The sequence below is a fragment of the Malus domestica genome, chromosome 06, assembly GCF_042453785.1.
Source record: "Malus domestica chromosome 06, GDT2T_hap1".
Classification (NCBI taxonomy): Eukaryota; Viridiplantae; Streptophyta; class Magnoliopsida; order Rosales; family Rosaceae; genus Malus; species Malus domestica.
The window spans coordinates 13,065,546-13,087,880 of NC_091666.1; the positions used below are offsets into that span (position 1 = coordinate 13,065,546).

Here is a 22,335-nt window from a genome sequence, read left to right on the forward strand (position 1 = left end):
AGTCATGTCCAAGTGATTTTGCAATCCCTCCTAATCCCCGGTCTAGAACGATCCCTACTTACATACATTGCTACAATTGATAAAAAGAGGGTTTAATTTGAGTGCTAGTTAATTTACACATCACCCTTCTACTTCTTTTGGCACACAAAATTTTCCTTCCCCCACACTTAGTTTTCTGCACAATGTTGATCAAAAGGAATTCCCTCTAAGTCATGCTTTATTATCCTTTAAGAACAAGGGTATGGATAGTCCTAATCTAGGCTAGGTAAGGATAATGTGGCTAACAACAAAATAGGCTAAATAAGGTTCAAAGGGGCTAATCCTACAAAAACAAATGCATGGGTTAAAGGCTTTTAGGCTCTGGTGGTAACTACTAAACAACTTCATCTTGTTAGTTATGCTAATCAATTTTTATGCTTTGAATGAAATAGGTATGAGTTCTAATATTTGGATCTATAATGATGACACGCCTTCTAAGTAGCAACCAAGCAAAGAATGATGAGATCATGCAACGACTTTAGAAAACAACAAATTCACAGATTATTAACTCTCCAAAGAATGTTTAGGCTCAAGTCTCACAGGGTTGTAGCGTTAGTTTGAGTTCCTTCCTTCAAGCATGTTACAAAACTGATTTTTTCCTTTTTGATTACATGTGAATTCATAAGTTATAACCACAACCAAGCATAAACCAAAGAGTAAATCAAACGTCCATCCATGTTTATAACTCTCTTTAACAGTCATGCAATTAAAAACCGAATCCTCATCATTGTGTTGGAAGGTACTCTACGACACAAACAAACAAAAATAACTTTAAAACGACTCTTTTTTGGGTTTTTTCAAAACTTTTTCTATTGTTTTCTTGAATTTTCGGATTTTCTGGTAAAGCCACATAAAAACACATCAAAACATTCTAAAAACACTTAAAAACAATGAAAAACAACCTTTGAAATGTTAGGTGGTAAAACCCTACGAATTTTGACATAAAAACACTTTGTTTACCCCCCCACACTTGAACCAAACATTGTCCCCAATGTTTCAAACATAGACTCACACAAAAACAAGCAAATAACACAACTAGCAAACATGACAAATATGGCAAAGTAAAGGCAATAAAGAGTAGGGTTTAGAAACGCAAATCTGATTATGATGCCGGAGCTTCCTAGGTCTTCTTGATTCGCATGGGTTGCCTCCCAAGAAGCGCTTGCTTTAACGTCTTCCAGCCGGACGATGCTTCCAATCAAGCTGGAATAGGGCCCACGGGTTGGAGATTGACTTCCTCCACGGTTTCCTCCTCAAAAGGTGTGAAATATGGCTTCAAACGATGTCCATTGACTTTGAACTCTTGTTGCGTCTTCAGACTTTGAATTTGAACTGCACCATGCGGAAAAACATTAGTAACAATAAAAGGTCCAATCCACTTAGAACGCAACTTACCTGGAAAAAACCGAAGGCGAGAATTGAAAAGTAGCACTTTCTGCCCGATAGAGAACGTCTTACTCCGAATCATCCGGTCATGGAATGCCTTCGTTTTCTCTTTGTAAATACGAGAGTTCTCGTAAGCTTCATTCCTAACTTCCTCAAGCTCATTCAATTGAAGTTTCCTATGAAGACCTGCGGCATCAATGTCCATATTAAAGGTTTTGATAGCCCAATGTGCTTTATGCTCCAATTCAACCGGAAGATGGCATGGTTTCCCATAAATGAGCCGAAATGGGGACATTCCAATTGGTGTTTTGTAGGCCGTACGATACGCCCATAATGCATCATTCAAGCGCAAGCTCCAATCTTTCCGGTTAGGCCCTACAGTCTTCTCCAAAATCTGCTTGATTTCTCTATTTGACACCTCCGCTTGCCCACTTGTTTGAGGATGATAAGGTGTTGCCACCTTATGCGTGACACCATATTTCTTGAGTAGCGTTTCAATGGTGCGATTGCAGAAATGAGAGCCCCCATCACTTATAAGTACCCGCGGCATTCCAAACCTTGCAAAAATGTTAGTCTTAACAAAATCTGCAACCACTTTAGAATCATTAGTACGGGTGGCTCTTGCTTCCACCCATTTCGAAACATAATCAACCGCAAGTAGAATATAAACAAAACCATGAGATGAAGGAAAGGGACCCATGAAATCTATGCCCCACACATCAAAAATTTCAACATTAAAGATGGGACTTTGCGGCATTTGGTCTTTTGGTCCTATATTTCCAGTTCGTTGACAACGATCACATGCAATGCAAAAAGTTCTAGCATCCTTAAAGATAGTAGGCCAATAAAAACCACATTCAAGTACTTTACGTGCAGTCCTTTGAGTGCCAAAGTGACCTCCGCATGCATAAGTGTGACAAAAGTTTAAAATAGATTGAAATTCAGAATCATGCACACACCTACGAATGATTTGATCAGAGCAATATTTCCATAAATACGGATCATCCCACACATAATTTCGTGCATCATACTTAAGTTTATCACGTTGGTTTTTATTGAACTCACTTGGAATGACTTTAGATGCTAAATAATTAACTAAATCCGCATACCATGGCATACTAACCTCAATGGACATCAATTGCTCGTCCGGGAATGTCTCTAGGATCGGCACAACCTCTTCTTCATGCACCAAACGGCTCAAGTGGTCAGCCACAACGTTCTCACTTCCTTTCTTGTCTCGGATTTCGATATCGAACTCTTGGAGAAGAAGCATCCATCGAATAAGCCTTGGTTTAGCCTCCTTCTTGGTGAGCAAGTACTTCAACGCTGCATGATCAGTGTAAATTATGACTTTAGTACCAAGTAAATACGAACGAAACTTATCTAAAGCAAAAACAACGGCGAGAAGTTCTTTTTCCGTTGTGGAATATTTCAACTGAGCATCGTTCAAGGTCCGAGAGGCATAATAGATGACGTGTGGCTGTTTGTCCTTCCTTTGTCCCAAAACAGCGCCTAGAGCATAATCGGACGCATCGCACATAAGCTCGAAGGGAATGCTCCAATCTGGTGGCCGAATGATGGGGGCCGAAGTTAGCATCTCTTTGAGGTGCTTGAATGCCTTTTCACACTCCTCGTTGAAATCGAAGGTCACATCCTTTTGGAGAAGTCGGCATAGGGGTGTGGAAATCTTCGAAAAATCCTTGATGAATCGCCTATAGAATCCTGCATGGCCCAAAAAAGAACGAACCTCTCTAACCGAAGTTGGAGAGGGTAAGTAGCGTACAAGATCTATTTTTGATTTATCAACTTCAATTCCCCTTTCAGAAACGATATGCCCTAAAACGATGCCTTGTTTTACCATAAAGTGACACTTTTCCCAATTTAAAACAAGGTTCGTTTCAACGCATCGTTTTAAGATTAATGTGAGATTTTCCAAGCACCCATCAAACGAATCGCCAAAGACACTAAAATCATCCATGAATACTTCAATAATCTTCTCAATGAAATCGGAAAAGATACTTACCATACATCGTTGGAACGTGGCCGGTGCATTGCATAGTCCGAATGGCATGCGCCGGTAAGCAAAAGTACCAAATGGGCACGTGAAGGTGGTCTTTTCTTGGTCGTCCGGAGCTATGACAATTTGATTGTATCCCGAATAACCGTCAAGAAAACAATAAAAAGAATGACCGGCTAACCTTTCTAACATTTGATCGATGAATGGTAGTGGAAAGTGGTCCTTCCTTGTGGTGTTGTTGAGCTTCCTATAGTCAATGCATACTCTCCAACCTGTTTGAATACGGGTTGGCACAAGCTCATCCTCGGCATTCTTCACCACAGTAACTCCAGACTTCTTCGGGACAACTTGAACCGGTGAGACCCAACGGCTATCCGAAATTGGATAAATCACTCCACAATCGAGAAGCTTTATAATCTCCTTTTTCACGACTTCCATCATCGGAGGGTTGAGCCGGCGTTGAGCCTCTCGAGTTGGTTTAGCCCCCTCCTCTAGAAATATGCGATGCATGCATGTTGTAGGGCTAATTCCCTTAATATCGGCCAATGTCCATCCAATGGCTGTTTTGTGCTCTTTCAACACCCGAATCAACTTTTGTTCCTCTAATGCCGTGAGTGATGAAGAGACAATGACGGGCAACGTCTCTTCATCTCCCAAGAATACATACTTTAAATGATCCGGCAACGGTTTAAGCTCAAGAACGGGGGCCTGAATCACAGAAGGTAACAACATATTAATGGAAACGGGAATTGGAATTGGGTTAGAAGGCTTACCACGATGTTGGGGCAATGATTCCAAGGCAGCCACAAGCTCGGCATGCTCCTCCTTAGGTACGGCCAGATTGGGCTTTATGCCAAGTCCTTGTGCTATCGTCGTTTCAAGGGGATCGTCTTCCAACATATCAAGATAATCCTGCGCCAATTCATCCAATATATCAATAGAAAAACAAGAATGATCATCTTTAGGAAATTTCATAGCTTCAGAAATGTTAAAGTTAATAATCTCCCCATCAAATTCCATTGTCAACATCCCTTTGAACACATCGATCTTGGTGCGTGCTGTTTTCATGAAGGGCCTCCCAAGTAGAATCGGCAATGGGGTGATATTTGGTGAGTCCTCCATCTCTAAGACATAGAAATCCGCTGAAAATATCAAGTTATCCACCTGCACCAACACATCTTCCAAAACTCCTTTCGGATATGCATTAAAACGATCGGCTAATTGAATTATAACACCATCGTTTTTAAGCTCTCCTAAGTTCATGGATGCATATATTGAGTATGGCATGACGTTAATTGAAGCTCCTAGATCTAACATAGCATGTTCAAATTTAGTATTGCCTATAACACATGGAATTGTAAAACTACCTGGATCTTTGCATTTAGGAGGTAGTTTTCTTTGCAAAACAACGGAAACATTCTCACTTACCTGGACCACCTCTTTGTTCGAAATTCTCCTTCTTGTTGTGCATAATTCCTTCAAAAACTTGGCGTACCTAGGTACTTGCTTAATTGCGTCAAGAAGAGGTATATTGACTTGCATTTTCTGAAATGTCTCCAAAATGTCTTTCTCGGTCTCCTCCTTCTTGGATTGCTTCAACCTGCTAGGAAAAGGCACGTTTAATGGAATAGAACTAGACAAATTCGGTTTTGAGCTTACTTTGGCTGAATTATATAGGTTGGAAGTGCAAGATGGCTGCGGCAAAAGATGTTCCATCCTTGCCGTGGTTGAGGTTTGGGGTTCTTCCTCAAACGATATCTTTTCATCCTCTTTTTGACTTAAATTGGATGCTTGGGGTTCGGTTCCAACTTGTTTGCCACTCCTTAATGTAATTGCTTTGGCGGTTTCGAATCCCCCTTTTGGATTTGCAACGGTTGAACTAGGGAGTCTTCCTTGGTCTCGAAACTGTCCCATAAACTCGGCAATTTGCCTCACTTGCTTCTCTAACTCGTCCACCTTTTTGTCCCTAGCCTGCATGCCCTGCGCCATAGAAGTTAGTAAATTAAAAATTTGATCGTTATCAATAGAAGAACCTGATTTTTGGGCGGGTTGTGCTTGGGTTTGATTTGGTGCAAACAGCTTTTGATAGAAACCCGGGGGTTGTTGCCTAAACGTGCTTTGTTGTTGGCCTTGTTGGGGTTCTCGCCATTTGAAATTTGGATGATCACGCCAACCGGGATTGTAGGTGTTAGAAAAGGGATCATTCCTTTGTTGGTATTGTTGCCCAAAGCCCACGGCATTGAGGGTCTCCCACCCTCCGTTCTCGATCAATTGTGGGCATTTGTCCGTAGGGTGTCCTTGCATGGAGCATACGCCACACGCACTTACATTTTGAACTTTTGGCCCTTCCACAACCTGAGAAAGCAAAGTAGTAAGGTTAGCCATTTGATTTTGAAGTTCGGTTATGGCACTTACCTCATTCACTTGGTGTTGCCGTGGGGTGCCTCTTTGTCCAACACCTTCGTATTGTTGAGCGTTTAATGCTCGATTGGCAATCAATGTCTTTGCTGCCGTAGGGGTCTTGTCCACCAAGGCTCCTCCCGCCGAGGCATCTAGCATTTGTCGTTCGATTGGTAGAAGTCCCTCGTAGAAGTATTGTAGAAGAAGCTCCTCCTTCATTTGATGTTGTGGATAAGAAGCAACAAGTGATTTAAAACGTTCGTAATATGTAAGAAAAGACTCACCTTCTTCTTGTTGAATTCCACTTATCCTTTTTCGTAGGAGGATGACTCGAGAAGTTGGGAAAAACTTCTCCAAGAAAGCTCTTTTCATGCTCTCCCAAGATGTGACCGTTCCGGGAGCTAATTCATATAACCAATCTTTCGCCTTTTCCAGGAGAGAAAAGGGAAAGGCCTTCATCTTCAATATACTCCCGTCGACATTGATTGGAGTCATGCTTGAACATACCACCTCGAATTCTTTCAAGTGCTTGTTAGGATCCTCCATGGACAACCCATGGTACTTCGGAATATGGTGTAACAAACTTGACTTTAGCTCGAATTCCTCGGTCTTTCCTTGAGCAGCCGCCGGATATTGAATACATAGAGGTGCGGCATTGTCCAATCCCGAAGCCGAGAGCTCCTTGATTGTACGATTGTCTTGTGCCATGGCTGTCTCAACTTCACCCACTTGTGCCGTGGGTTCCTCTTCCTCAATCTCAACTTCGACTTCTGAATTTGAACTTGATTCACTAGGTTCTGGATTCTTCCTCTTTCGTCTCAACTCTCGTTCAAAATCGTCGTCAAAGTCCAAGATGTGTTCACGAACCGGATGAGAGCTCCGAGTCATAAACTAGTACCTAAAAACACAAAACAAAAACAAAGTAAAAATCTGGACTCAAATCAACAAATTGAAATAAAACAATCCAAGGGATTAGCAACTTTGCTAATCCCCGGCAACGGCGCCAAAATTTGATGTGAAAATTATGTTGACACTCAAATTAACCCTCTTTTTATCAATTGTAGCAAAGTATGTAAGTAGGGATCGTTCTAAACCGGGGATTAGGAGGGATTGCAAAATCACTTGAAAACTGACTCAAATACGTAAAAACAAGTTTAAAACACTAAACTAGACTCAAAGAATGCAAAACTAAATTTTAAAACACCAAAACAAACCAAAAGACTCAAAACAGCCCAAAAACACTCAAAACTGCCTTAAAACCACAATCTGGGCAGTTTTGAACACTAGACACAAACTTGGACGAAAATTGGTTTTAACTTGACCTAAGACACTTAAAAACACAAACTAAAGTGATGTCTAACTATTATGACTCAACTAAGAAAAGGGGGATTGATTTTGGACGAATTTAACTTTGAAAACAGAAACTTTGAAAACAAACTTTGACAAAAACGTTTTGATGAAAATTAAGATGGTGAAAGGCTAGTTAGAAGGTTCCTTCTCCACACATGAAACATATGCATACGACTCGATTTCCAATTACTTTTTCAATAAACCATGAATGACAATGCCCCAAATTAACTAGATTGACTAATTAATTCTCAGATTTCCCTAGATTCATTGAATTGAATGGGATACGCATTACAACCAAATTATTCTTATCATGGACCCTAACTATGGAATACGCATGATAGAGACACATATCAAAGATCATTAAGTTCAATGGAAATCATAAGCATTGACGAGGCATTCATAACTATGGGATACGCATGTTACTCTTGCCTAGGATTTACTTAACACAATCGTGACTAGCGACTTTTACTACTTATGAATATAAGTTAATAACGATTAGGTGAAATTCTCTTATACTCTAGCATCAAATTCATGCATGCGAACTAAGTATGCATCCTTAATTAACACACAAGAACAAGTTATCAATCAAATAGATAAGTAAACCACATTCACGATTCATGAAATCATAATTGGAAGAAATCAAGTCATATAAAACATATGATCATGGCTTTGAATTCCCCTCTAACTATAAAGAAATTAGTTCCTCATGTTCGCAAATAAACAAAGATAAATAAAATTAAACATTGAAACAAAGATAGAAAACACCTAGAAACGCTCCGACAATCCAACGTCTTGAATGGCATACACGTCTCCAAGTTGTCTTCCTTCTTCTCCTTGCAAACTCACGGCACAATGAGGGATAATTGGTGAATGGTGTAGTGAAAATCTGGTAGAGGGTGGTGAATGAAAGGGTGCGGCAAGGCCTTGTATTTATAGGCTGAAAATCCCCTCTCCTAGGTAGCCAAGGAAAAGGTTTTAAAGGCCTAATCTGCATAGGATAATAACATACAATCCTATAAGGAAAACAAGTCAAAACCCAAAGGGATTGGGAGATAAGGTGCAGCACAAAGAGTGTGAAAAGATAAGGTTTCTAGAAACCAAAATCCCAAAGGAAATAGGTGAAAACTCACGGCAAGAAGGATGGTTTCTAGAAGGAAATACAAGGCAGATTTTTAGGCTTCTAGAAAGGTTCCTAGGCGCCATTTTTGTAGGATAAGATTAGGGTTTCTAGAAATCTGATTTTAAGCATCCTAATCTAGTTAGAAACCTTCCTAAGTGGCTGAAATGTGGATAGTTTAAGATTAGGATAAGATAGGATAGGATAAGGTTTGTTTGGATAAGATAAGCTAAGATAAGGTTATGGATAATGTTTTGGATAAGATCCTTCTCTTGAGCTGATTCATTGGCTTTAATTCTTCTTCTTCATGTAGGAAACCTTGCTTGAGTAGGAAACTTCATTCATCTAGGAATCCATCTTCAATTAGGACTCCTACATTGATTAGGAATCCTTCTTCAATTTGGAATTCTTCGTTTAAGCCCTTTCCTTCTTCAACTAGGAAACTTTGTATCTTCAATTCTTCAACTTTGAAACGCCTTCCTAGCTTCATCAATTCCTCAAATTCGTCCATCCCTTGTGCTTCATGTGCATGAACTTCATTCTAGCCCAATTTTGCTCCAAAATGCTCCAAATTGCATCCTTTTGCTCACTTTGTCTCTAAAACCTGAAAACACATGAAAATAGCTTAAAAGACTAACTTAACTAAGAAAACATAACATAAATGCATAAGAACTAGCTAACTAAGGCGCATAAATATGCTCCTATCAGCAATCGGACGATTGAAGCGTTATTGAGGAAATACAGTGTCACCCATAAGGTTTCTACACCTTACCATCCTCAAACTAATGGGCAAGCCGATGTTTCCAACCGTGAGATCAAGCAAATCCTAGAGAAGACCGTTGGGCCAACGAGGAAGGATTGGAGTCTACGACTTGATGACGCACTTTGGGCGTATCGTACGGCGTACAAAACACCCATTGGGATGTCCCCCTTCCGACTTGTCTATGGCAAGGCGTGCCATCTTCCTGTTGAATTGGAGCACAAAGCACTTTGGGCCATCAAGAAGTTTAACATGAACCTCGAGGAAGCAGGAAGTCAAAGGAGATTGCAATTGAATGAGCTTGATGAGATACGGCGCGAGGCGTACGATAATGCAAGCATTTACAAGCAAAAGACCAAAGCTTTCCATGACAACATGATCCGTGGGAAATCATTCTCAATTGGGCAGAAAGTGCTATTGTTCAATTCCCGTTTACGTTTGTTTCCCTGTAAGTTACGTTCTAAGTGGATTAGACCGTTTGTTATTACTAACATATCTTCTTATGGTGCCATCCAGATTCAAAGTCTCAAAACAGGTCATGAATTCCAAGTGAACGGACACCGTTTGAAGCCATATTATGAGAACTTTGTTGAACAAACCGTGGATGATATTTCTTTGGGTGCCGTGGGCTCCATTGAGGAGTGAATGGGCTTTTCGTCCGGCTGTACGACGTTAAAGAAAGCGCTACTTGGGAGGCAACCCATGCAATTCAACAAAGGAAGACCAAGGAATTACTCCAATTCCAGATTTGCGTTCCTAAACTCTTCCCTTTGTTGTTTATTTCGAATCTGCCTATTTAGTTGTTTTAGTTGCTGTTTGTGTGTTTTTTTTGGTTTAGTGTGATTTTATGCTTGAAACATTGAGGACAATGTTTGATTTAAGTGTGGGGGGGGGGGGGGTAACTAAGTATTTTAGATGCAAATTCGTGGGATTTTATCACCCTTAACTTGGAGACTTGTTCCTTGCTGTTTTTAAGTGTTTTTGAGCAGTTTTGATGTGTTTTAGTGTGTTTTGAAGTAAAAATCCGAAAATCACATAAAAATTTGAAAAATTTGTTTTAAAAACCCAAAAAGAGTTGTTTTTGTATGTTTGTTTGTGTCTTAGGGTACCTTCCAACACAATGATGAGGATTCGGTTTGTAATTACATGGCTGTTAAAGAAGAGTGATTAACATGGATGAAAGTTTGATTTACTCTTTGTTTATGCTTGGTTGTGGTTATAACTTATGAATTCACATGCAATCATAAAAGAAAAAAATCAGTTTTTGTAACATGCTTGAAGGAAGGAATTCAAACTAACGCTACAACCTTGTGAGACTTGAGCCTAAACGTTTATTTGGAGAGTTAAAATCTGTGCATTCTTTGTTTTCTAAGTCGTTGCATGATCTCATTATTCTTTGCTTGGTTACTACTTAGAAGGCGTTTCATCATTTAGTTCCAAATGCTAGAACTCATGCCCATTTCATTCAAAGCATGTCATTGAATTGCATAACACATATTCAAGATGAAGTTGTGTAGTGACCACCACCTTAGCCAAAAAGCCGTGTGCCCTACTCCATTATATGTTTAAGTTTAACCCCGTTGAGCCTTGTTTAGCCTTTTCTTTGTTAACCCACATTACCCATACCTAGCCTAGATTAGGACTATCCATACCCTTGTTCTTAAAAGCATAGTAAAGCATGATTCGAATTGAATTCCTTTTGATCTATGTTAGCAGAAAATAAGTGTGGGGGAAGTGTTTCTCAGGAGGAATTGTGTGCCATGGGCACGGCAAAGAAAAGAAAAGAAAAAAAAAATTTCGTGGAAAAAGAAAAATTGAAGAAAAAAATATGAAAAACTTGAAAAAAAAGAGTTGAAAAGTTGAGAAAAAGAGTTCCAAAGTATTGTTTGTTGAAGTAAGGGTCCAAAACAATGAATTCGGCCCTAAGGAGTTGTTTAAGTCTTCCCCGTGTGTTTTAAAGTTAATGTCTGCAATCTAAGTGAATTCTAAGTCTCAATTTCAGTGCTTTGCTTACTATTGCTTGAAGAACGTTTGTTTTTCCCTATCCTTTCCTTGTTAACCAACACCCCAAGCCCCGTTACAACCCTTAACTTCTATCTTGAGTGTTATGTGTTTCAATTTGTGGAGTTTGAATTTGGTATGAGCATATGGTGTCACTGGTTCTCGCATCTAAGTAGTAGCATTCCATTCATGAGATCATATCTAAACATGCTTCTTAACTCTAGAAATTGCGTTCTTTGTGAAACATATATGTGAGCATTCGTTTTCATATCTACATCAATCTTCTCACATATGACTAGTGTAGGGTGTGGAGTTAGAAAATCTGAGTGAAAATAGAGTGTATATCTTGTAAGGAATTGAGGGAATTCTCTAAGGCATGTTACTACATTCAAAGCATTGTTTTAATTGATTACTTGTGAACTAGTGAGTAGTGGCTTTAATTAAGTATGTGCTTGTGTAAAGATGACTCAAATCTGTGGGGATAACAATCTTTAATACGTCATGTGCATTGGAAATCCCTGAGGCAAACGTTGGAAGGTTTAGGTTGTGTTTTGTTTGTTTTGTTTCATTTTGTTTTTCTTTTGTTTCTTTGTTTTGCTCGAGGACTAGCAAAAGCTAAGTGTGGGGGAATTTGATAGGAGCATATTTATGCGCCTTAGTTAGCTAGTTTTTATGCATTTTCGTTATGTTTTCTTCGTTAAAGTAGTCTTTTAAGCTACTTTCTTGTGTTTTCAGGTTTAAAGGACATATTACATGAAATGATGCAATTTGGAGTTTTTTGGAGCAAAATTGAGCCGGAATGTTGTGTATGCTAATGGAGCACGAGGAATGGACGAGTTTGAAGGTCAAAGGAGCTTAAGAAATGAAGAAATAAAAGTGAAGAACAAAGAAGTCGGAATTGGCAACCAAAGTTTCTAAAGTTGGAAGTTCCTATTCTTGGAGGTTTCCATTTTCGTGAGTTTCTATTCTTGGCTTTGGGCTTTGAGATGACCTAAACCCTAATTCCTTGTGGATCCTAAGCCTATGCCGCACCCTAGGCCCTTTTCATTTAATTTCTGCCAAGTTAAAGCCTAATCTATCTCCCCTAGGGTTTGGGCCGCACCTCTCCCCTTCTAGAACACCAATTTCCTTGCCTTGCAAGGCTTTCTAGAAGCCCTAACCCCACTCCTTGCCGCACCCTAGGCCCTTTTTCTCACCAAATTTCTGATTGTTTAACCTATGTTTCTGATGGACTTTAAGCCTTTGCCGCACCTAAACCCTAGCCCATGGTCTAATCTGATTTCTTTAGGGTTTTAGGTGCTTATATATATGTGTTTTACATCCTTGCCGCAGGGATCATCTCTACACACAATTCAAAAATTATTCCAACCTTATTTCCCCATCTTGCCGCAGCCACCATCATCCTTAGAACCCCTAGCCGCCACTACTCCATCCAAACCAGCCACTCCCCACTCCTTGCCGCAACCAGTCTACACCTCCAGCCACCATTCTACACCTCCATACACCATCCATACCCCTTGCCGCACCACCATACCATCCTAACTCCCTTCTAAAACCAAAATCACATCCAAAAATACCCTAAACCCTCTCTGCCGCAGCAAGGAGAAGAAGAAAGAGGAGCTTGAAGTCAGAAATTCAAAGTGGAATTGTTGGGCATTTTAGGTGTAATCTTTCTTATGTCTTCGATGTTTCAATTCAATAAATTTTGTGTTGTGAGTATGAGAAACTAAACCCCCTTAGTTGGGGGGTAATTCGAAACCATGTACATGCTTGCAATATGATTTGATTACATTCAGTTGTTATTTCATAAGTTGTGGATTCAATTCGTTCATCTATTTGATTGATAATTTATTTGTGTATGTTGATTGAGAGTGCACGCTTAGTTTTCATGCATGAATATGATGCTAGATTATGAGGGAGTTTCACCTAATAGTTACAATCTTATAATCACAAGTAGTGAAGGTCGCTTGAAAACGATCGCGTTGAATGAATTCTTAGCATAAGTTTCATGCAATTTGATAGACGCATATTTATGCGACTTAGTTAACTAGTTTTCTTGCATTTACGTTATTAGTTCTTAGTTATTTTAGTACTTTAAGCCATTTTCGTGTGTTTGTAGGTCCAAGGGCTAAGGTAGCAAGAAAGTGCATTTTGGAGCAGTTTTGAGCTTGTAATGGATTACATATGATATGAGCAAGATGGATGGACGAATTTGAAGACAAAAGAGGCTAGGAACATGCTAAAAATCTGGTGAAACAAATACAAGTTGCAAGAAGGGATAAATTTCTAGAAGGATTGGCCAAAACTTCACTCAAAACCATGCATACCCCATAAAATTCATCAATGCCGTGGCCTTCCCTTTGTTTTACTTCCACCAGATTTTTTTAGTGATGATGCAATGCCTATCTCACTATGACATTTGAGTGGATGATGTAATGCTTAACTCACCATGACATTTGAGTGGATGATGCAATGCTTAACTCACCATGACATGTGAGTGGATGACTCAAAACCTACCCTCACCAACAATTCTCCACCTTGCCATGCCTTACCTACTTCATTCCACCAGATTTTTACATTAAACATGTCCATCCTCTTCCTATAAATACCATGGCAGCAACCTCATTCAAATCATCCAGAAATTAACGATTCTCCAAGCCTTTCCTTGCCTCTCCTACATATCTAAACCCCTTCCCATCCATTCCTCCAAATAATCAACCCTTCAACATCATTCCAACCTTGTTGGGGCGGCAAGGAGAAGGAGAAACGTCCTTGGACGCGCTTGCTATCCAACATGGATCGTTGGAACGTTTAGGTGCTTTCTTCCCTTTGTTTTTTAATGGTTAAATTTGTTTATCTTTGTTTTGTAATAATGAGGAACTAAACCCCCCTTGGCTAGGGGGGGATTCAAAACCATGTTTATGCTTGCTATATGATTTGATTACTTCCAATTGCGTTTCTTGAATTGTGAATTCAATTTAATTATCCGTTCGTATAAAAACTAATTTGTGTATGTTGGTTGAGAGTGCACGCTTAATTTTCATGCATGAATTTGATGCTAGAATATAAGGGAGTTTCACCTAATCGTTATGAACTTATATTCACAAGTAGTGAAGGTTGCTAGTCACAATCACGTTAAGTAAATTCTTGGCATAAGTTTCATGCAAATCATAGTAACGAGTGCCTCGTCAATGCTTATGTTTTTCATAGAACTTAATGATTCTTGCTTGTATCTCTATTATGCAATTCATGTAGGGAACTTGTAGGGAATGTTTTGGGTTGTCGTATGCAATCATCCAATCTAATAACTTGTTGAAAAACTGAGAGTTAATTAATGCAATTCACGGTTAATTTGGGGCGTTGAGTATTCATAACTTATCGAAGAGCAATTGGAAATCATTTTGTAGGCAAGCAAGACATGTGTGGAGAAGAACCCCTTAGCTAGCCTTCCATTATCCATTCAACCCAAATTTGTTTAAAATCTATTTAAGTTTTTAGTTTATTCGTTTTTACTTTCAACTTCACCAAACTCAAATCCCCCTTTTACTTTCTTGTTTTAAAATCTTTTGTTTACATTTTTAACTTTGTTTCTTTTTGTTTTTGAGTCAGTTTAGAGGTTTTAGCAAGCCCTCCTAATCCCCGGTTTAGAACGATCCCTACTTACATACTTTGCTACAATTGTCAAAAAGAGGGTTTAATTTGTGTGTGCTTATATTTCGCATCAAATTTTGGCGCCGTTGCCGGGGATTAGCAACTTTGCTAATTCCTTGGTTCTTTTCTTTTTGTTTTAGTTTCTGACTTAGTTTTGTTTTCCTTGTTTTGTGTTACTTTTGATATTTGAGTTATTTTTCTTTCTTTGATTTTAGGTACAAATGGAGCAAGACATGGCACTTGCGACCATTCAAGCTCAATTGGCACAGCTCACTGCTCAATTGACTCATAATGCCGAACGGACCACAATGCCAAGTGTCCCTACATTTGATGTGCCCTATGGGCAAGGATATCAACATCCTCAATTCACTGTGAACGAAGATGCTTGGGGTTATCAAGGCTATGATCAACCAAGCAACAACATGTTTTCCAACGCTTACAATTCGGCTTGGAGAGATCATTCAAATTATATGTGGGGGGAACCTCAACAATTCCAACAAGAGGGATATTGGTAGCAAGAGGAGGAGTTCTATTCAAAACCTATGCAATATGCTCAATCAAACTCAGGTTCGTCAATAAATTATAATCAAATTCTTAATGAATTAAATTGTTTGGTGCAGGGCTCACAAAATCAAGCCAAGGAGGCTCAACAAGATGCATATTGGCAGCCATATGAGGAGTTCTACACCACACCTATACAGCCACCACCGCATACCCCACAACAATTCCAATCAAATTCAAGTATGTCCATGGATAGTGATCAAATTCTTCAAGTACTAACCTCTTTGACGCAGGAGCAACAAAATCAAGACAAGAAGTTGGATAAATTGAAGAGTCAAATGGGAGAGATTATGGAATTCATGGTACAAATTCAAGAGCAAAGTGAACTCTCCAACTCAACTGTTGAAAATTCGAAGGAAGATTTTGAAATCCACGAGGCTATCACTTTGGGAAGTGCTATGAAGGATGAAGCTGTCCCAGAACCATCCAAACACAGCCCGAACATGGATGAATTGCTGCTGCAAGCAGAAGAGGAGGAGGACGACCTGGGCAGTTTAGAAGAATTCTTGCTGCAAGCTCCTCAAATCCCTATGTCATCCAACTCAGGTGAGGAAGTTCTAAGTTCACTTCATTCTAACATTATTCCACCGAATGTCCTTTGTCCTTGCAGGTTTTTGATTCCAAATATCAAAGAGAGTGAAAAAGACATTGTGGAAGCTCTTTAAAGGTGCAAAGTGATATCCAAATTCTTGGTGCACCAAAACAAGTTCTTGATGGTATTGAAACGTTCAAAGAACCTTGCACACCAAGTAAAGGGATTCAAGAGAATGAAGTGGTTGAAGCATATCAAGAATACATCCAAGAGGTTGTGCATGAGACAATCAAGCCCAGAGCAGTTGAGTTTGATGACACGGGACAAGCCACAACCATCATAGTAAACCTGGCCAAGTTCAAAATCCCGGAAATGTTCAAAGATGTGGTGTTTGTCATTGAGTTTGTGTCGGAAAAAGAAAGTAAGCCATCTTCTCCAATTTCAATTTTAATTTATACTAACATGTTTCTGATTTTGATGATTCAGGCACCCACTCTTGAATTTAAACCATTGCCGAATCATTTCAAGTATCACCTCCCATTAAAAGATAAATTCCATGCTTTGGAGCTGAGAGGAATTTAAAGGAAAGATTCGTCCGGCTAAAGACTTTAAATCAAGCGCTTCTTGGGAGGCAACCCAAGCATTCAACGAAGGGAGACTTTGGAATCGCTAACCCAATCAGATTTGCATTCTTACACCCTTATCTTTACTGCTTTCATTTTGTTTTGTTTAGTTAGTTGTGCTATTTGGTTGATTTATGTGAGTTTGTGTTATTTAGTTTAAGAGTGGGGGAGCTTCACTACGCGATGCTGCTCCAGAAGACGAAGGCAGATGCTGTTGGAACAAACCCACAAACCTCCGATGATCAAGTAAAATCTGACCATCAGATTCATGTATCTGGTCAATTTTCCTCTTCATGGTTATGGCATAGTTGTGTGCAAGCTTATGCAATTGTTTATTTTCATGCTTGAGTCCTCTAATCTCCTCTTTGAGACTCTGTATTTCAGCCACCAACGATTCAACGTGACGGGTTCGAGCATATAGGCGTTGGGCCATGTTGGACACAGAACCTGCACACTGCACGCTAAGAGCCAGAGACTCCTTAACCGCCAATTCATCAGATCGTCTAGCGAGCAGTCTGTTATCTCTGGGGGTGACAAGGTTCCGGGCCACCACCGCAGCGGTCATGTCATTTTTCATCACCGAATCCCCAACGGTAAGAGGACCAGTAGGGGATATGAAAGATGGGCGCCATATGTTGTCTGGTGAAGGCGGAGCTGCCTCTTCACCAATGTTCAAGTCAAAACGACGATCGGAAGGGCCAGACATTTTCTGAAGGTGGTGAAGAAAGAAGAGAGTCGGACTGATTAAGATTTTGGAAGTTTACAGGAGGGAGCTCAAGTGTGTTGTGGAACAAAATTAACGCCTCTATAAAAAGAAGAAATCAAAGAGGCGCTCCTCAGAAATCGAAGAAGCGTCCTCTCGCAAATCGAAGAGTCGGGGCTCCTTTCTCAAAAGTCGGATTCTTTTCTCAAAAGAGGCGTTTCATTTCTTAAAGGCTGGGCTTGCTCAGAAACCACGAGCCGAACCCCGGATTTCAAAAGATCAATTTGTCCAGACGTGTTGTCACTCGTCACATGCAACTGGCAGCTTTGCGGAAATTACGGGCAGCTTTATCAGAAATCGCGTAATTTGTATTATTCATCCATCAACCGGCTGCCGACAATGAGTGAGAGAATAGTTCCGGTTGTGAAGAAAAGTCCTATAAGTATTTACCTTCGCCTTCCACAGCAAAGGCACACTCAGCACTTCTTTATCTCCGAGAATGCATTCCCAAAGAACCCTCTCGAGTCACACTGTATTCCTCATTCCCTGGGATACCCCTGCAAACAACCCATCCAGAGCAAAAGTATTTCATATCATAAAGGTTGAAAGCAAGAGTATCTCATATCATGCATTCTCCATGTCCTTTTCCTTGTCTTTGTTCTAACCTGCAGGACATGGAGAAATTGCTCTCGAGTACTCGTCTTCCACTGCTGATGTACTTCCAAAGAAGCTGCCACATCTACCTGAAGAACAGATAAGGCAAGCGAAAATGATACCAACAGCATGTGGAGACAACGTACAGAAGAAACAAGCAGAGAAGAATGCAGCTTGCACAATCATCCCAGCGGAAGGAGTCCGAGCTGAAGAACTAGAGAAGCTGCCACATCTGCTTGGAGAACAAATAAGGAACTGCAACATCACCAAAGAGCAAAGCTTCGCCGTACAATATCATCAAATCATCACTTGCAAGTAAAAAGCTAAGTGTCACTCTGTTCAAGAGGAAAGCTGTGGAAAGTCAACAAGCACGACCAATGATCACTTATTAGTTCTATTCATTGTCTTTTATCGTGATTTTCAATTTTTCGTTTGCAATTTTTTTTTATATTTTCTTGTGTTACTAAACTGAATTATTTCTTTTCTTTGCAGGAACTTTTGGTTATTTCCACCCTTGAAGTTGATTGCAGAATTTTAGCTTGGGGGGTCATCGCTTGGTTTTACTGCAAACTAGGGAAGTTTTCAGTCCAATTGCTTTATTTTGTTTCTTATTATTTATTTATTTTATTTTTATTTGCATTATAGTGTTTTCTGACATTGGGGTATAGATTTCATGGGTCCTTTCCCTCCATCTTTTGGTTTCACTTATATCTTGCTAGCTGTTGATTATGTTTCCAAATGGGTGGAAGCCAAAGCCACCCGGACTAACGATTCAAAGGTTGTTGCAGATTTTGTGAAAACTAATATCTTTGCTAGGTTTGGCATGCCTAGAGTTCTCATTAGTGAAGGAGGCAACCCATGGAAATAAAGAAGACCTAGGAATTTCCGACTCCAAAACCAGGTGTTTGCGTTCTTTAACCCTCCTCTCTGTTGCTTTTACTTTGCCATGTTTATCATGTTTCCTCGTTGTTTGTTTGTTTGCTTTTGTGTGAGTTTATGTTTGAAACATTGAGGACAATGTTAGATTTAAGTGTGGGGGGGTAAACAAGTTGATGTTGCATGATTTTCGTGGGATTTTATTCACCTATCACTTACAATGTTGTTTCTTGCTGTTTTAAGTGTTTTTAGTGTGTTTTTAAGCATGTTAGTATGTTTTGACATAAAAATCCGAAAATTTGACAAAAATTTGAAAAAAATTGTTTTGAAAAAGCCAAAAAGAGTTGTTTTTGTGTGTTTGTTTGTGTCTTAGGGTACCTTCCAACACAAATAATGAGGATTTGGTTTTTAATTGCATGACTGTTAAAGAAAGTTATAAACATGGATGGAAGTTTGATATGCTCTTGATTTATGCTTGGTTATAGTTATAGTTTACGAATTCACATGTAATCACAAAGAAAAAAATCAGTTTTTGTAACATGCTTGAAGGAAGGAACTCAAACTAACACTACAACCTTGAGAGACTTGAGCCTAATACGTTCTTTGGAGATTTATTAATCTGTGCATTTTTGTTTTCTAAAGTCGTTGCATGATCTCATCATTCTTTGCTTGGTTGCTACTTAGAAGGCGTTTCATCATTTAGTTCCAAATACTAGAACTTATGCCCGTTCCATTCAAAGCATGACATTGATTTGCATAACACATATTCAAGATGAAGTTGTGTAGTGAACTAGAGCCAAAAAGCTTATCCCGTGCATATTTGTTTAAGTTTAACCCCGTTGAGCCTTGTTTAGCCCGTTTTCTTTGTTAAACCACATTTCCCTTACCTAGCCTAGATTAGGACTATCCATACCCTTGTTTTTAAAAGCATAATGAAGCATGACTTAAAATGAATTCCTTTTGATTGTCCTTATGCAGAAAACAAGTGTGGGGGAATGAGATTTTTGTGTTTTGTGTGCCAAAAGAAAGTAATAAGGCACGGGTTAGAAAAGAAAAAGAAAAAAAAAGAAAAGAAAAAGAGTTTGAAATAAGTGAGGAAAGGCTCACAAGTGTTGTTTGTAGTTGAAATCGGCCCTAAAAAGTTGAATGAATAACCCCATTGTGTTTAAAGTTAGTTGTTGCATTCAAAGGGAATTCTAAGCATCAATTTCATTACTTTGCTTATTATGCTTTAAAAACATTTGTTTCCTTACCTTTCATTGTTAGCCAATCACCCCTAACCCCGTTACAACCCTTAACTTCAATCTTGAGTGTTATGTGTTTCAATATGTGGAGTTTGGGATTGGTACGAGCATATGGTGTCCCTGGTTCTCGCATCTAAGTAGTAGCATTCCAGTCATGAGATCATATCTATACATGCTTAATAACTCCAGAAATTGCTTTCTTTGCTATAAACATATGTGAGTGTTCGTTTTCATGTTTACATCAATCTTCTCACATACATCTAGTGTAGGGTAAGTAGTCAGAAAATCAGAGTGAAAATAAGAGTGTATCTTGTAAGGAATTGAGCAAATTCTCTAAGGCATGTTACTACATTCAAAACATCGGTTTAATTGGTTATATGTGAACTAGTATGTGGTGACTTTGATTAAGTATGTGCTCAAGGGTAGGGAAGGCAAAAAAAATCTGTGGTTATGATGATCTTTTGCATGTCATGTTGCATTGAAAATCCTTAAGGTAATTGTTGGAAGGTTTAGGTTTTGTTTTGTTCTTATGTTTTATTTGTTTTATTTTGCTCGAGGACTAGCAATAGCTAAGTGTGGGGGAATTTGATAGACGCATATTTATGCGACTTAGTTAACTAGTTTTCTTGCATTTACGTTATTAGTTCTTAGTTATTTTAGTACTTTAAGCCATTCTCGTGTGTTTGTAGGTCCAAGGGCTAAGGTAGCAAGAAAGTGCATTTTGGTGCATTTTGGAGCAGTTTTGAGCTTGTAATGGATTACATATGATATGAGCAAGATGGATGGACGAATTTGAAGACAAAAGAGGCTAGGAACATGCTAAAAATCTGGTGAAACAAATACAAGTTGCAAGAAGGGATAAATTTCTAGAAGGATTGGCCAAAACTTCACTCAAAACCATGCATACCCCATAAAATTCATCAATGCCGTGGCCTTCCCTTTGTTTTACTTCCACCAGATTTTTTTAGTGATGATGCAATGCCTATCTCACTATGACATTTGAGTGGATGATGTAATGCTTAACTCACCATGACATTTGAGTGGATGATGCAATGCTTAACTCACCATGACATGTGAGTGGATGACTCAAAATCTACCCTCACCAACAATTCTCCACCTTGCCATGCCTTACCTACTTCATTCCACCAGATTTTTACATTAAACATGTCCATCCTCTTCCTATAAATACCATGGCAGCAACCTCATTCAAATCATCCAGAAATTAACCATTCTCCAAGCCTTTCCTTGCCTCTCCTACATATCTAAACCCCTTCCCATCCATTCCTCCAAATAACCAACCCTTCAACATCATTCCAACCTTGTTGGGGCGGCAAGGAGAAGGAGAAAAGTCCTTGGACGCGCTTGCTATCCAACATGGATCGTTGGAACGTTTAGGTGCTTTCTTCCCTTTGTTTTTCAATGGTTAAATTTGTTTATCTTTGTTTTGTAATAATGAGGAACTAAACCCCCCTTGGCTAGGGGGGGGATTCAAAACCATGTTTATGCTTGCTATATGATTTGATTACTTCCAATTGCGTTTCTTGAATTGTGAATTCAATTTACTTATCCGTTCGTATAAAAACTAATTTGTGTATGTTGGTTGAGAGTGCACGCTTAATTTTCATGCATGAATTTGATGCTAGAATATAAGGGAGTTTCACCTAATCGTTATGAACTTATATTCACAAGTAGTGAAGGTTGCTAGTCACAATCACGTTAAGTAAATTCTTGGCATAAGTTTCATGCAAATCATAGTAACGAGTGCCTCGTCAATGCTTATGTTTTTCATAGAACTTAATGATTCTTGCTTGTATCTCTATTATGCAATTCATGTAGGGAACTTGTAGGGAATGTTTTGGGTTGTCGTATGCAATCATCCAATCTAATAACTTGTTGAAAAACTGAGAGTTAATTAATGCAATTCACGGTTAATTTGGGGCGTTGAGTATTCATAACTTATCGAAGAGAAATCATTTTGTAGGCAAGCAAGACATGTGTGGAGAAGAACCCCTTAGCTAGCCTTCCATTATCCATTCAACCCAAATTTGTTTAAAATCTATTTAAGTTTTTAGTTTATTCATTTTTACTTTCAACTTCACCAAACTCAAATCCCTCTTTTACTTTCTTGTTTTAAAATCTTTTGTTTACATTTTTAACTTTGTTTCTTTTTGTTTTTGAGTCAGTTTAGAGGTTTTAGCAAGCCCTCCTAATCCCCGGTTTAGAACGATCCCTACTTACATACTTTGCTACAATTGTCAAAAAGAGGGTTTAAGTTGTGTGTGCTTATATTTCGCATCACAATTCATAGTAACAAATGCTTCGTCAATGCTTATGTTTTTCATAGAACGTAATGATTCGTGCTTGTATCTCTATTATGCAATTCATGTAGGGAACTTGTAGGGAATGTTTTGGGTTGTCGTA

General features: G+C 39.1%; 1 long non-coding RNA gene across 1 annotated transcript in view; it reads left to right on the forward strand.

Moving 5' to 3' along the window:
* LOC139197010 (uncharacterized) overlaps positions 1 to 21,446 on the forward strand; it is a 66,811-nt gene extending 45,365 nt beyond the window's left edge. Inside the window, exon 2 of the long non-coding RNA XR_011581970.1 lies at positions 20,484 to 21,446. This is a non-coding gene — a long non-coding RNA (uncharacterized lncRNA). The remainder of the gene's footprint in view (positions 1 to 20,483) is intronic.
* Positions 21,447 to 22,335: the final 889 nt, after the last annotated feature.